This window comes from Fundulus heteroclitus, chromosome 19 (genome assembly GCF_011125445.2).
Source record: "Fundulus heteroclitus isolate FHET01 chromosome 19, MU-UCD_Fhet_4.1, whole genome shotgun sequence".
Lineage (NCBI taxonomy): Eukaryota > Metazoa > Chordata > Actinopteri > Cyprinodontiformes > Fundulidae > Fundulus > Fundulus heteroclitus.
The window spans coordinates 28,527,520-28,544,745 of record NC_046379.1 but is presented as its reverse complement, the minus strand read 5'-3'; positions in this window follow the sequence as shown (position 1 = coordinate 28,544,745).

The following is a 17,226-nucleotide window of genomic DNA, read 5'->3' as shown; positions in this document are numbered from 1 at the left end:
CCAAAACAATTTTAATTGTCGGTATTTGTCACTTTGTGATTCTCACCTTGTGGTTTAATCAGGGCTACAACAGTTTAACATGGGGAAAAAAACACATCTTGCTCAATCCACTCTGCACCAACTTGGTTCTAATATTAGGCTTAAACTGGATAATAATATTCCACTACATAGTTAGAAAATAATTATACAGGGTGTTCATTAAGGCAAATTTTTATAAATGGTATGGAAGAATGACTGTAAACTAAAAAAAGGACCAGTAAAAAAACCTAGTTTGGGTTATTTTGCTAAGCCAGCCCTGGGTAAAGTTAGATGAATAGAATGACCCATAACCTGCATTGAGAAACAAGGTATATAATGTATTGAAAGTTATCTTTTATTTTAGTCTAATTCTGCAATCAAAACTATTAGATTAAAATGGAAATTGATTTTCAAAAAATCCTACTTAGAATTTGTTTGAAAAGATATTGTGGAAGAAGATCTTGCCTCAAAAGTTCTTTAAAAGTAAATTCTCTCTTGCAAAGTGTTATTGACTTGCTGTCAGCTTGTTACTCCATCTCATGAAATACATGAAAACCATGAACTTATAAGTTCTGGATATAAAGGTAAGAGGTTTAAGCTTGACACCATGTTTTATCTAGTTTAGGGACTCTGATTGTGAAGTAAGAAAGGAAGCAGATCTTAAGTAGCTGTGGTGTGCATACTCACGCTAACTTGCAAATATATAAATGCCACCCTCCCACCACCCTCAACAAAAGTTTTAGGATCAGGAAAAATTTTGGAATGTATAAAGACCTCACTAAATACATGCATTTATAGTGATTAGAAGTGGCCTTTGTATTTCAGTCTGATCAGGTTATTTATATTCAGCCTGTAAAGAATAACAAGGATCCTTTCAACTCAACTCAATTCAATTTCATTTACATAGTGCCAATTCACAATACATGTCATCTCAAGGCACTCTACAAAGTCAAACTCAATCAAATCATCTAGACAGAAAAGTTTCCTATCTAAGGAAAACCATCAGCTATCACTCCTCCTAAAAGAGCATAGAGGCACAGGAGACAGTCGTCTGCATTATGGATGGCATTGCAGCAATCCCTCAGACTGAGCATGCATGAAACGAAGGTTGAGAGGAAAACTGATCATCATCATCATCACCATCATCATAGTATTGATTCGTTATTTATAAATCCTGTGACAAATACACAGCTTCTTGGTAAGTATTTCTCGGACCATAAGGCACACTGGAAGCTGCACTAAATCTTTTTCCCAAGTGAGTAATATCACTCCGCCCCTTCACGTATACCGCTCTCTACTGAAAGGGAGAGCTATCCGTCTCTGTCGGGAGGACAGAGTAGATGGACTACACTGCCCTGTTCCTAACATAAGGCCAAAATACGAAGCAGCAGAATGGATGGTAAAATGTGTGATTAGCTAGCTGAGCACCTAGAGTCGTTTTTTTTCCAGCAGGCTCCCACTGCAAACACTGTTAGTGAGAACAGAGACGGGCTATGATGCCACGTGTCCTTGCGACCGCCTGCTTGGAGCAGCTCAGTGTATCAAGCAATTCAATGTGAAGACTTCTTGCCGGCAAGAAGTTTATAGTGTGGCACCGCGTTTGCGGTCGTAAAAATTGAGCTCTGCACGTAGTATCTGTATGTGTGGAATCTGCACAGAGTCCGCCTTGAGTACGCGCGGACCTCCACGGAGTGAAGTACGCCAGATTATGTAGGGGCCTTTACATGAATGCACTTCTAGTTTCGACATTATAGTCAGGCATTCTTGTAGACTGCTCAGGGGTCTGATCAGGTAGGGACACAGTGTACCGTAATGCTCCGAATATCCATTGAGAGGAGGTGCTTTGTTGCTTACCAAAGTCGTACTTACACATTTTAATAGAATTATGAGCACAATGTACCCCATGAAATCAGTCAAGCACAACGGTAATCATATACAAAGGCACACCGGATTATAAGGTGCACCATACATTTTTGAGAAAATTTAAGGATTTTAAGTGCGCCTTATAGCCCAAAAAATACAGTAGCTTTAGAACAGAGCACTTGCATGCTGGGAAGGTTGCAAGTTCCCTGGTTTACAAACCTAAAATTTAAGTTTAAAAAAATCCACCAGCTTTGTTTGTAGGGTCTATATTTACTTAAATAAAGGGCTTTTGAACTTTTCCAAAATGCTACATGTAAGTTGTCTCTGTAAGTAACCCAACCAAGGGCTGGACGATATAGAAGAAAAAGTATACCGATTAAACAGAAATCATAATGATCAATATTGTTAACTGTCAAAACATGTATTTAAACTGCAGCCCTGGCATTTAATGCTGCTGTTTAATTACCTATTTTTCCATAAAGAATACACTGAATTCAAACTCAACCCTTTATTCAACAAATGTTTTTTATCAACATTGCAAGTTTTTTTTTAAAAAAAGAAACAAAACAAAACAAAAACAAAAAACATGTGCTCCCTGAAATCTTTGAAGGGGGTGGAGCTTGGTGACGGTGTGTTCCTGGTTCTAGGTTTGTGATTAGTTGGTAGGATGTAATGACTGTAGTGTTAACCTACATGTTATCACTACAGTCATTACTAAAATGCAAAAGGATGGAAAACTGTTCTTCTATTGAATGTTTTACTGACCCTTTTTTCCATTCGCTCCATTCTGTTATTGTTATAATTCAATAACAAATATTGTTATTGAATTATAGTACGGCTCTAACCCAACCACAAAATATCCAGTGGCATTTCCTAGGGCCTCCTGAGTTTCTGCATTTGGTTATTCAAAATATATAAGCGGAGGTCAGTGTGTTAGACTAAAACCTCCTCTCTCAGCAGCTGTCTGTGTTGAATGCCAACGCCACGAGATTCTGGTAGTCACCAGCGCTGTCGGGTCAAGCCAGTAATGATCTCCTGGAAGCTGTTCAACTACCCAAAGCCAATCAATCAAGGCAACAAAGGCCTGCCCACAGCATGCCTTCACCCAGAATGCCATCATTCATGGCAAGGGAGAGCCCAGAGGGTCGGCTAACACTTTCATTGACATAAGAAAAGGGTCTGTAACCAAAATTAAGGCCATGATTCACCAGGGGAGATAAGAAGTAATCAATCATCCATGGCTGGTCCTTCTTCAAATAAACTCAGACAGTGTCAGGCTGCAGCATTCTGCCAAAGTCAGCTGTCGACTCTCAATAAAAGCAACTGTATCGTCAAACACTTGGGTTTGAATCTGATGTGAAGCAAAACAGCTCTCATGAACAAAGAGTGCTCTGTGGGTGAATCCATCAAGTCATTTGCACATGTGGTGTTTTAAATATAGCACATTATCTGAGTCATAAGTGCATTACAACTGACTTCCATGTTGTTTTATGACATTTGAACAAAAGTTAATGCAGGCATCAAGCGTTTCCAGCCGCCGCTTGAGCTTTAAGTGTCTATGAATGAATTCCCAACAGAAACCTAGTTTCACAAGCTGTTGGTTGTTTTCAGGCAGTCAAGCCTCTTAATAAAGCTACTAGCTGGGATAGGTTAAATGCAGAGGACACATTTTATTGGAATGTATGTCGCAACTGGCAAATAAAGATGATTATTATTTTCCCTTTTTTTTTAGATTTGTAAGAATATCCAAATGCAAAAGAGCTGTCTCAACCATCTACTGCCTTTCTGTTATATAAACAATTTTAAATTAGATCAGCTACGCCAACCAAGTACCCTATAGAGTTGCTTAAAAGTTTAAAGGTTCTGTTTAAGGATCAAGTAGCTCCCGCTTCTCTGTCAGAAACAAAATATTCTGTCTTAACATTTATAATTTTTTCTTCAGTGTTTTCTGTCACCATGAATCATGCAATCCCAGAGTGACTCAGTAATCAGGGTCACACCATCTGTTGCCGAACTTTTCCTTGTCAGTGAAGGCAGTTCTGGATGTGGATGCATGAGGACTTGGCATTTGGGCCATTTAAGAAGGCTTCTCGGATGATACTGTAATTAGGCTTCTTTTAACGAGTCAGTTGAGAATGTCCTTCTAATTAAAGCCATAATTATGAGTTTAATTGATTATTCTGTCTAAGTGAAGCAATGCAGCTTCTAATTCTGCTACTGAACTGATTACAACAACTCTTCCATGGATTATTAGATGTGATCAGAGATAATTAATAAACAAAACATAAATACATTTTAGAAGTCCATTATTTCTTTTACACAGTCTGATGTTCTTTGGCACTTCCTGTCATTCTTTTACAGTCCAACTTATAGTGACACCGCAGCACATTTTCTTTTCTTTAATGACTGATTTTTATTTTATATCTCAGAACAAGTAAGGAGGCAATACATAATGGGAAGTGCAAGTAGGCTGTTTTGAAATGGGACCAGTATTTAAAATGTCAAATTTGCTCACAAGCCTGACGTTTTGTAGAACTATGCACACATTACACTATTCTGATCAAGCCCTTCATCGTGACTTTAAATTTAACTAAAATAGTATTTTCTTCTATGCAATATATAATGTTCCTGAGATCTTTAAAATACATTATGTTTTCTAACTGTTCTGATCAAAAATCGATTTGTCTGGAAATCTGTGATTGCGTGTCAAAACATTTCCTAAAATTGAAATAATTTGTGAAGCTGCTCCAGCCAGTACGGTGTTGTCTGGTGTTTTGCAACGGTCCTGCCTGAAAACCCCAAAGTGATTGGGTTTTATAAAACAGTAGAAATTATTTTGGTTTTCATTTAATTTGCCATGAACACGTTTGCCCCAATTCCCCTGCTTTTGGTCGTCTGTCCCAAGGGGACACTTTGGTAAGCTGTCTAATGCTGACAAAGAGCCGCAAAACAGAAGAAGAAACCTACAAGACAAGAACCAAGACACTCCAGCCCAGTTTGGAACTGAAAGACAAGCCTAATTTATTGCATAAAATTTGGTTACGTTATTTTGTCCAACATTGTTTGTGGTACTTTAAAGTTCTATTCAAGTGCCTTCCTTCACTCATCTGCGGCAGAGATGAAATCCATCTTATCCAGCAAGATTACTTTTGGTGCTGTTGGCAATCTGGTTCCAAAGTCCAAATTAGGAATGCAACAATGGAAAGTCATTCTTATGCCCTGTTTACATGACAATTATCCAAACGTTTGAGAAGGCAGAGAACAAAGTCTTCCTCTGGACAGACGACGAGGTTCAACTGTTACATAACCATCGTTCCAATCATTACACCTGTTTTCAAATTGTGCCGCTGTCAGAATGTTTTATTCACTGTTGTCATGTGAACAGTACAAAGACCATTTTCATCACAAAATGTCATATAGGCAGGGATTTTATGTTTTGTTTTGCTTCTTTACTTGAATAATCAATCAATATAAATTATTCTAATTCCTAAGAGATTAATTATAGATTCTATTAGTGACTAGTCTCAATAACCATTCCATTTCCAATTAAAATTTCAATATACTGGTACTAGAAGCAATACATATTTTTAGTGCCATGGTTCAGTTTTGGCCTGGCTTTTTTTCCCTGTTATTTTCCAGTACCTCCTCCTCTCCCTCAGCAACCAGTCACACCTGTTAGGCACTAATTAGTCAGAACTCACTCCACCTGCCAGCCTTCCTACTAAAGCCTCCCTCAGTCTTCTCTTCCTCGCCGGTTCGTCTTCAGTCTCTACCAACACCACGCCTGTCAAGTCCTGTTCTCATCAGTCCCCACTCACTCCATGTCTGTCAGCCTAGTTTGCTCCTTGTTTAGCTGCTGGACTTCCTGCTACCTATGTGCTTCAAGTAAGGCCTCTGCTAGCTGTTGGATTTCCTGCTACCTCTGTGCTTCAAGTAAGGCCTCTGCTAGCTGTTGGATTTCCTGCTACCTCTGTGCTTCAAGTAAGGCCTCTGCTAGCTGTTGGATTTCCTGCTACCTCTGTGCTTCAAGTAAGGCCTCTGCTAGCTGTTGGACTTCCTGCTATCCTGTGCTCTAAGTTTGCTCTCTGCTCTGTCGCTGGATTGCCTGCTACCCTGTGCTCCAATCCTGCATCCCAAGAACTGTCTTGCTCTGCATCTCTGGTCTGACATCACCATCTCCAGTCCGGTAACTAACTCTGGTCATCATCATCCAACTCATTACTGTTAATAAACTGCAAAAGAACAAGCTTTGTGTGTGCGAGCTCTGTCCGGTTTCACGAAGACAAAACATGACATTTAGAATACACAAATATAATTTCTTTCAAAAAAGTCAGAATCAATGTCTCTCTGACTGTGAGACTGATTTTTGATAGATGCAAGCCTTTCATGATTTTTGATAAATGAAGAAAAAAAAAAAACAAGCAGCCTCATTAGTTGCCACAGTCTTTACTTTTTAAAAACTCAGAAACCTTTTCTCACAGAGGATATTGGTCCTGTTATAGATAGGCAGAAATTCCATCTGAGCAGACATATAAAAGCAGTTTGTTTTTAGTGAGTCACCAGCATTTGGTCACGTCTCAGCTCTCACCAGATGGTTAAAATATCTACCGTTCCTATCTGTCACATGGAGTAGTTCTCCAAGGAGACTACAGAGGCTGAGCAGAGGCGTCTCTGTCTTTCTGTGACTCATCATCCACCTTCTGTCTGCTGGTTTTGACACTTTGCTGAATTCTGATAAGTTTCTTTTTCTTCTGTTGTCTTGTAGCTTTAGACACGCTCAAACAGTTAACTTACATATAAGGACAGTGTGTGCGTGAGTGTATTTCTTAACGTAGGATTTCTTTTCCGTTGGACAAATGTACTCACATTATGGGCTGGATTTTTCTAAATTTCACAGTCTAAGATTATGTTATTGGAATAAAATAAAATGATTTAATAAAATAAAAAGAACCTGTGGACCGTGACAGATGAATGCTTGTGGCAATCCTATTAAAGCTGTAACAGTAGTCTGTACACAGATAATAATAATATGGCAGTATTTTTCAGTGATTGGTGAAGCAATTAACTCACAATGACAGTCATTTTTTTTAATGTTGACTATTTCTCTTTACCTTTTTCTCTACAATCATGCAATGGTGTTGATTAAACAGCGTTGTTAAATCTTTTTACACAGTTGTTGCCCTGATCATACAAAAGCAAGAAAGAAAAAACAAGTGCTGACTGAGTCCTCTGCCTGCAGGGGGAGGTCAGAGCTGCTGTTAGGGTCCAGTAAGTCCCTGGGGATATTGGCTACAGTGCCTTCTATGCTGTGTTGGTTTATTGGCACAAAGCAGGAAGCCTGTGAAGAGGAACAAGAGCCTCTTTTAAAAAAAAATCAATCATCAGCTCATGCTGCTAGCTGTTCTCTGTTTTTCTGGCTTGAGGTGTAAAACGCTCATTGACATGTCATCTAATCTTCAGAAATGACAGCTCCACGGTAGCTGCCATCTTTTCTCTTTTTTCCATTCTTCCCGTGACTCTGAACAGAAAAGTATTTGGCAGCGAACATATTTCAAAGGAATGGAGGAACTCAGCTCACTAGGACAGATAGAGTCAGAAGCTTTTTTCAAAAAGTTGTTTGTGACCCACTTAGCATCATGTGGGTGACTACTTGTCTCGACCATGGGATGCTTAGCAATTTTCTTAGACAGCCAACGTTACAAATAAAATACATTATTAGTGTATTTTTTTTTGCACATCTTTCTCGCCATCTCTGTTTTGGATACAAGTATGCTGACAAAAACACACCAGGTCCAGCTCATGGGAACAAGCCACACTCCTTTTGCATTATTCTGCATTTATCCCTGCCTCAAAATGATTTTCTGCCTCCACTCAGCTTGGATAGGCAAAAAAAAATGCATATCTGCTGAGGATATGCACCAACTCCCAACAAGATTCAGGCATTTCTGAAAACTGAGTATCTTTACTTTTGAGGAAATGTTCTCTGGACTGACAAGATAAAAGTGAAACTTTGTATGGTGTCTCATTTCATTTCATAAAACTAAATAAGATCTCAGAAGTAGAACAAGCTGCTGATAATTAGGTTGGTGGTAGAGTTGTGGTCTGGGGCTCATTTGTTGCGTCAGCACTTTACAGACTTAATTGAGGGAACCGATAATTTGACTATAACAGAAAATCTTGACGGAGATCCAGCCATCAATCAAGTCACCCTAATCATTCCAGCAATTCTCATAAAATGTCTCATAAGAGTACAAATGAAGATTTCTGTGTTACCTAGTTAAAGTTTGGATGTAACTACTATTGATGTGTTGTTACAAGACCTTAAACAGGCTCATCATGCCTGAAACCCTGCCAGTCGGACTGATTAAAACAATTAACCAAAGAAGTATGGGCTAAAATTCCTTCACAAGTAGGTCAAAGACTTACTGACAGGTAACACAACCAATCATTTAACTTTGATGACCTTTTCATATATAGTCAGGTTGATCAGGATAGCTTTCTTCCCTTGACAAATGAAAAGTAAATATTTCTTATGTCCTGGTGATCTTTCTAAAAGGGGAAAAAACTTTTTCACACACTGTACCTCTTCATAACAAACCTCAATTTATTAGGTTTGACATTTATTTTCAAGGCAAGCTAACAGCGCCACCTACTGAAGGTACACACAGTGAGCCTGGGCGTAGCCACGTGGACATGTTCATGGCTCTTGGTCTGGACTGCAAGGACCAATCAGTCCAGCTTGTAGCTTTAATGCATCTTAGGTTTTTCTGATCAGCTTTGAAAAATAGAATCTCAATAAAAAACAGTTTACATTTTATCAGCTATAATAAAACATTTTTCCCTTGGAAACACTGGGAATTGTTTCATGGCAAATGTCCACAAAAGAAGGCACAGCGCTGCTGAGAGCGTGCATCAACAGATTACATATCATGATGAAATTCTCCCAAATGAAGGCTCTAAAACTTAATGTTATGTTTTCCCATCATATTTAGATCTGATTTGATGTAAAAACGACTAGCTTCATCTTACAGCATGATCATGTTTAAATTCTGTATTATCAGTTTCCCCAATCTCAGTTCTAAACATAATACTCTGACCATGTTAGGGAACATGCATTAAAACAAGCACTCGCCCAAATGGGTTCACCACTTTAAACTGAGATTTTCATTCCATCTTATATCCACATAAAAACCTAGATAAACTCAACAGTATGCTCCTCTGCCAAATGCTTTTTCCAATACCACTTAAACTTTTTATAGACAATGTATTTTGGTCAATTTTGCACTATATTCAATTTTACCAGTTCTAAAAAAAATTCTGATGTGAACAATGCTCTGCCCGCTCTGCCCACTATGTTCGACCAGTCACCATGGTCGCAACTAAAACTTTCCTGAAATTTGGCTTTTGAATAAAATGGAAAAAAACTGAAGTGGCATTTTGCTGTATTTGAAGTGAAGTCTAGGCCGTACTGTTAGTGAGGCTTTGTCCTCTTTACCAATATGTGTGGCAGCATCTTTTCTGTAACGCAAACATTGTAGGCCATCCTCCTCTGCCTTCGGTTTTTCCTTGTTGACCTAATGGGACTATTTCACTGCATTTCATAAGTATATAGTAAAAACCAGAGCAATGAAGCTGTTGTTGCTTTAACCAAGCCTTACACTGTGATTCCTGACCACTTGATCAGACAAAACATCTGCTAATGCATCATAGTATGGACATTCATAATTTCTAAATCTCCACAAATGATCTTACTTTAAATACAAAAAGTAGCTTTCTAATTTTGATTTCATTTATTTAGGGAAAAATGCTATCTAATCCAATCTGGACCTAATTTAAGTTAAGCTATGAATTAGCTGTGATTTGGGCTCCATTCTTCAGCTTCACTGAGGCCTAAGTACTTTCTAACCTATGTTGTTTACTTAAATAAAACCTGTTCTAAAAAAAACAAGTTCTCAAAAAGCAAGACATCATGCCCTGATTTATACAAGAACAGAACTGGATGACTTGTCGCTAAAACAGCAATTCTGCTCTCCAGCATAAAATCATGAAAAAGGATGCCCCACCATCAGTTTGTGATCTGTGTGTCAGTTTGTTTAAGTGTGTTTGAGTCATGCAGCAGGACACAAACCCAAACACCTATAAGTCCATCGCTGAGTGGCTAAAGAAAAAAAAAAAGGATTGGCTTGGTCAAAGTTTGGACTTAAATTGAAATTGATTCTGTAAAACAGAGTGGGCCAAATTTCTCAAAAGCATTATAAGACTTTCAGTGGCACAAATTGCAAATGCTGACAGCACTTGTTGCCTGCAAGGGTGGGTGGTTACATTTTATTAGCTTTAAGGGGGGTTACCCTTTGTGAAAATTAATTTTTCCACACAGGTTTAGGTTGGTTTTGGTTGATTTGTTTTGTTTAATACCTGAAATGATCATTTCACAACTGCTCCTTTTTAATTGACCCTGGTTATCTTTATCTGACATGAAACATTGAAGGGTATACTATTAAGATGGGACAAAAAGCTAAATAGAATAAATAACAGGAAAAAATACTTTGTCACACTGTGTCAAACTCTGAAGGATGTTATACCTCATTACTGTGACAGATTCCTGGTCAGTAAATATACAGGACATGTGCTGTGGACTTCACTTTATAACATGACTCTGAGAAAACAACGATAGTTTATCATCTCTGCTTGGACTGCTCCCCTGCAGCTGCTCTGGCAGTACGCCAGCTAATTTGGAACATGCAACAAAGGACCATTTTTTTATTGTGAGGTTTTGAAATACATTTCAAGATTCTTCTCATGCAACTTTCCAATTGGTTTGTGCTTTTTTGAAAAGAAAAGTGAGGTGGCCCCACCTTTCTACCCCCTGATAGCAACAGCCACACTAAGAAGTCGACTGTGCACCTGGGGACCAATTGCCACTGAAACTAATACTGACAACTGCTAGAGACATTTGATACAGGACTGAATGCTGGCTGAAATGTATCCTTTTGTTATGAACGTGAATCAGGCAAACCCAGTATTCAAGCCAAACAAGTGAGGTGAAGGCAAAAAACAGTATTTAATAATAAAACTGGGACAGGCAAGGCTCAATGGTCAAAATGGCAGTCCAAAATCCGGTACACAAAAGGCAGTCCAAAATAGGCAGAGGTACAAACAGGGCAAAGCAAGCTCGGATAATCATGGGACAGAAACTAGTCGGTAAACCGGTAAATCAGTCAGACAGGGCAGGAAAAACAGATCAGGGAACAGGCTGGCTCAGAATCAAAAGGCTCTCGGGTTAGCATCAACAGGTCAATCAATAAAGGAACGCTGGAACAAAACTCACCGTGGCTCGTTAATGATCTGGCAGAGAACTGAAGACCGAGGCAGAACTATATAGTGGAGTGAGCAGGTGAACGGGAGTGAAGACTAATTACAAGTGACAGGTGGAAACTGAACTGAACTGATTGGCTAGTGACTGGAGGTTGACAGGTGAGCAGATCTGATTGGCTGGTAACTGGTGTTTGGGGAATGACAGATAAACAGATTGCTGGGAAGAGACAGAACTGAACTGGAAACATAAATAAAATCAAACTACAATAAAATCTAACCTATTCCAAAAACCAAAACTAATACAGAACCTAAACGTAAGACTAAACACAACACACACAAGCTATAATAGAAACCAAACAAGAAAGAGCCCAAAACTAAAACTGATTTTAAAGACCGGAGAGTTAACTAATAAATCAAAATTAACAAACAGCTGAAACAAAACCCAAATCCTGACAGAGCCCCTCCCTTAAGGACGGATACCAGACGTCCTTAAACAAGACAAATGATAAACAAAAACAGACTAGACCGGGCGGGTGGAGGGAGGTGCAGGACGGAGGGCTAGAGTCAAACAAATGTCCAAATACAAACTAAAACAAAGCAAGATGAGTCAAGTTCTCAGGCGGGCGTCCAGGAGGACAGCCCCGACGAGTCAGGTTCTCAGGCGGGCGTCCAGGAGGACGGCCCCGACGAGTCAGGTTTTCAGGCGGGCGTCCAGCAGGACGGCCCCGACGAGTCAGGTTCTCAGGCGGACGTCCCGAAGGACGGCCTCGGCGTGTCAGGTTGTCCGGCGGACGTCCCGAAGGACGGCCTCGGCGTGTCAGGTTGTTCGGCGGACGTCCCGAAGGACGGCCTCGGCGTGTCAGGTTGTTCGGCGGACGTCCCGAAGGACGGCCTCGGCGTGTCAGGTTGTTCGGCGGACGTCCCGAAGGACGGCCTCGGCGTGTCAGGTTGTCCGGCGGACGTCCCGAAGGACGGCCTCGGCGTGTCAGGTTCTCCGGCGGACGTCCCAAAGGACAGCCTCGGCGTGTCAGGTTCTCCGGCGGACGTCCCGAAGGACGGTCTCGGCGTGTCAGGTTCTCCGGCGGACGTCCCGAAGGACGGTCTCGGCGTGTCAGGTTCTCCGGCGGATGTCCTCGGCGTGTCAGGTTCTCCGGCGGACGTCCTCGGCGTGTCAGGTTCTCCGGCGGACATCCTCGGCGTGTCAGGTTCTCCGGCGGACGTCCTCGGCGTGTCAGGTTCTCCGGCGGACGTCCTCGGCGTGTCAGGTTCTCCGGCGGACGTCCTCGGCGTGTCAGGTTCTCCGGCGGACATCCTCGGCGTGTCAGGTTCTCCGGCGGACGTCCTCGGCGTGTCAGGTTCTCCGGCGGACGTCCTCGGCGTGTCAGGTTCTCCGGCGGACGTCCTCGGCGTGTCAGGTTCTCCGGCGGACGTCCCGGCGGACGACCCCTGTGAGACAGGTAATCCGGCGGGTGTCCTGTAGGACGGCCCCGGTTAGCAAAGATGTCCGGCGGCCGGTGGCGGAGCAGGTCTCTCATAGGCCGGCGGCGGAGCAGGTCTCTCATAGGCCGGCGGCGGAGCAGGTCTCTCGGAGACCGGCGGCAGAGCAGCAACCTCGGGGACCGTCGGTAGAACAGGACCCTCAGGAACCGACGTCTGGAGAGAGAGAGAACAGAACCTGCCGCCGGACTAAAGGCTGGAGACAGCGCCGGACTAAGAGCTAGAAGAGAGGCCTGGCTAAAGAGTTCAGGAGGCGTCTGGCTACAGAGTTCAGGAGGCGCCTGGCTACAGAGTTCAGGAGGCGCCTGGCTACAGAGTTCAAGAGGAGCCTGGCTACAGAGTTCAGGAGGAGCCTGGCTACAGAGTTCAGGAGGAGCCTGGCTACAGGCTTCAGGTTCAGTCGGCCCCTGGCTACTGGCTTCAGGTTCAGTCGGCCCCTGGCTACTGGCTTCAGGTTCAGTCGGCCCCTGGCTACTGGCTTCAGGTTCAGACGGCCCCTGGCTACAGGCTTCAGGTTCAGACGGCCCCTGGCTACAGGCTTCAGGTTCAGACGGCCCCTGGCTACAGGCTTCAGGTTCAGACGGCCCCTGGCTACAGGCTTCAGGTTCAGACGGCCCCTGGCTACAGGCTTCAGGTTCAGACGGCCCCTGGCTACAGGCTTCAGCTGCTCCCAGGCCCTTTAACACCCAGAACCTCAGCAGTAACCTTTCCAGAACCTCTGACAAAGAGAGCTTGGCCAGCCACTTGGGAAATTGGCTGTCAAGCCAAAGATGAGGGGGTAAGAGCTTCAGAAGAGGTCCAGGGACCTCTAAGTCTCCATGGGGCTCTGGGTGCTTGTCTTCTCGGCGAGACCCCCGACGGAGCTTGTCGTTTGGATGAGGGCCGCGACGCCGCTTGTCGTCTGGGCAAGGGCCACGGCGCCGCTTGTCGTCTGGGCGAGGGCCACGGCGCCGCTTGTCGTCTGGGCGAGGGCCACGGTGCCGCTTGTCGTCTGGGCGAGGGCCACGGCGCCCAGTGTCCCGATGAGCCCCCGAGTTGCGGCTTGAAAGAGGGCTCGTCTGAACCCCCTCATCGTGGGCCAGTGGTAGACCCTCCTGGGTTCCCACGTCGCAGACTGGCGGCGGACCCTCCTGGGTTCCCACGTCGCAGACTGGCGGCGGACCCTCCTGGGTTCCCACGTCGCAGACTGGCGGCGGACCCTCCTGGGTTCCCACGTCGCGGGCCGACTGCGGACCCTCCTGGGTTGCAGCGTCTCGGGCCGACTGCGGACCCTCCTGGGTTGCAGCGTCTCGGGCCGGCTGCGGACCCTCCTGGGTTGCAGCGTCTCGGGCCAGCTGTGGACCCTCCTGGGTTGCAGCGTCTCGGGCCGGCTGCGGACCCTCCTGGGTTGCAGCGTCTCGGGCCGGCTGCGGACCCTCCTGGGTTGCAGCGTCTTGCGCCGGCTGCGGACCCTTCGGGGTTGCAGCGTCTTGGACCGGCTGCGGAGCCTCCGGGGTTGCAACGTCTTGGGCCGGCTGCGGACCCTCCGGGGTTGCAGCGTCTTGGGCCGGCTGCGGACCCTCCGGGGTTGCAGCGTCTTGGGCCGGCTGCGGAGCCTCCGGGGTTGCAACGTCTTGGGCCGGCTGCGGACCCTCCGGGGTTGCAGCGTCTTGGGCCGGCTGCGGACCCTCCGGGGTTGCAGCGTCTTGGGCCGGCTGCGCAGACAGAGCTGCTTTATAGCTGCCGGAGGCCGGCACTGGAGCTGAGGTAGGAGGCGGGTCCTCTGGGACAGGTGCAGGTGCCGGGGCGTCGGCTGGACCCTTGGGGACAGGATTGAGTCCACTATAGAAACCCTGGAGAGCCGCTCTATAGTGCCCCTCGACCTCCTTTAATTTAGCCTCCAGCTCCTCTGAATACTGGCTGAAAAGAGCCTCCCTAAGGTCTTTAATAATAGGGGCAAAAGCTCTTAACTGGTCCTCCAGAGCCAGATCCTCAGCATCACGGGCGCCACCAGGAGGCGCTGTGGGCTGCTCAGCTCTGGGGAGCACCGGACTCCGATCCACTGAGCAGGAAGTGGCAACGGACGGGCGCGGTACTGACTCGCCTGTCGGCCGAACAGAACGGGTGAGGGAGTGACCCACAGGTTTCCGTCCCCTCCTCCGACGGCGGGACGGCAGGACTTGCTGGAGGTTTGATTCTGTCGGTAGAGCCAGGATCGGCGGAGCCCACAGCGTTCCCTGCATCTCCTCCTCAGGAGGGAGAGAGAGAAAAAGATCCGGGCGAAGATCCCGCACCACCTCCGCTTCGACCTCCATAAACAAAGTTGGGTCTGGATAAAACCCATGGGCAGAGCCGACCGCGGTGTCGCTGGGTGAGTGATCCCTTCTATCTTGAGCAGAACCTGAATCTGTTAAAAACAGCCCTCCCAATCGTAAGCTCCGAGCAGGCAGCGAGTTACTGCTGCTGCGGCTGCTGGAGAGATGGCGTCTGGGACCGATACCCGGGGGACAGAACGCCAATCTGGAACCCTCCCAAGCCATAGCGTGTGGAGGGGGGGAAAAAAAAAAACCTCTACAACTTGTTTGGCGATAGGTTTTAGGGGGGGCCAGATCATTCTGTTATGAACGTGAATCAGGCAAACCCAGTATTCAAGCCAAACAAGTGAGGTGAAGGCAAAAAACAGTATTTAATAATAAAACTGGGACAGGCAAGGCTCAATGGTCAAAATGGCAGTCCAAAATCCGGTACACAAAAGGCAGTCCAAAATAGGCAGAGGTACAAACAGGGCAAAGCAAGCTCGGATAATCATGGGACAGAAACTAGTCGGTAAGCCGGTAAATCAGTCAGACAGGGCAGGAAAAACAGATCAGGGAACAGGCTGGCTCAGAATCAAAAGGCTCTCGGGTTAGCATCAACAGGTCAATCAATAAAGGAACGCTGGAACAAAACTCACCGTGGCTCGTTAATGATCTGGCAGAGAACTGAAGACCGAGGCAGAACTATATAGTGGAGTGAGCAGGTGAACGGGAGTGAAGACTAATTACAAGTGACAGGTGGAAACTGAACTGAACTGATTGGCTAGTGACTGGAGGTTGACAGGTGAGCAGATCTGATTGGCTGGTAACTGGTGTTTGGGGAATGACAGATAAACAGATTGCTGGGAAGAGACAGAACTGAACTGGAAACATAAATAAAATCAAACTACAATAAAATCTAACCTATTCCAAAAACCAAAACTAATACAGAACCTAAACCTAAGACTAAACACAACACACACAAGCTATAATAGAAACCAAACAAGAAAGAGCCCAAAACCAAAACTGATTTTAAAGACCGGAGAGTTAACTAATAAATCAAAATTAACAAACAGCTGAAACAAAACCCAAATCCTGACACCTTTTGGTTTAAAAAAAACCTGCTTGGTTTTATCTTTCATTGAAAACTAGGAAATGCTCTTTTTTAACACCTAGGTTTTGTCTGCTTTTATGATACATTTGGCAGCTGCCCATCAGCTGTGTGCCTGTGACTCTTCTCGTCATTGTGTGTATAATACATATTTATTATACACAGGTTTCTGTGCTCACCACAGTACAGAGACCGCCCTTGTCAAGGTGTTTAATGGCATCCATATAAATGCAGACTGTGGAAGGAGTGCTGGTATTATTTGACCTCAGTCCATACTGTCGATCACTCCATTCTGTTAGAACGCCCGGAAAACTGGATCAGCCTCTCTGGTACAGCTCTCCACTGGTTAAAATTTAAAGGACAGGGACTTTTTTTGTGTCAGTAGGTAACTTTACATCAGAGACGACAAAGATCACATGTGGGATACCCCAAGGGTCCATCCTGGGTCCCCTCCTATTAAATATCTACATGCTCCGTCTTGCTCAGATCATAAAAAAACAACAACATCAGCTACCATAACTATGCAGACGACACACAGCTCTACATCACCATGTCACCAGGTGACTATGAACCAATTCAGGCACTGAGGAAATGTTTAGAAGAAATAAATGCGTGAATGTGCCGAAACATTCTTCAATTGAATCAAAACAAAACTGAAGTAGTAATTTTTGGACGAATAGAGGAGATATCAGGAGTTAGCACACAGCTTCCAGTTGCTTCAGCTAATAACCACCAATCAGGCCCAAAATCTGGATGTAGTGGTGGACTCAGGCCTGAACCTCCAAAAGCATCTAAACTAAACACAATTGCAAGGTTGGCCTTCAATCACCTGAAGAACATTTCCAGGATTAAAGGACTAATGTCTCAGCAGAATCTGGAAAAACGAATCCATTTGTATATTTTTTTTTGTTGAATTGATTACTGCCATGGTGTTTTTACAGGTCTGCCTAAAAAGTGGATCAGACAGCTGCAGCTGATCCAGAACGCTGCTGCCCGCGTCCTCACTAAGACTAAGAAAGTAGAGCACATCACCCCAGTTCTAAAGTCCTTACACTGGCTCCTTATGTCTTAGAGAGTAGACTTTAAAATACTTCTGTAAGTCTATAAATCCCTGAATGGCTTAGCACCTAAATACATCACAGACTTGTT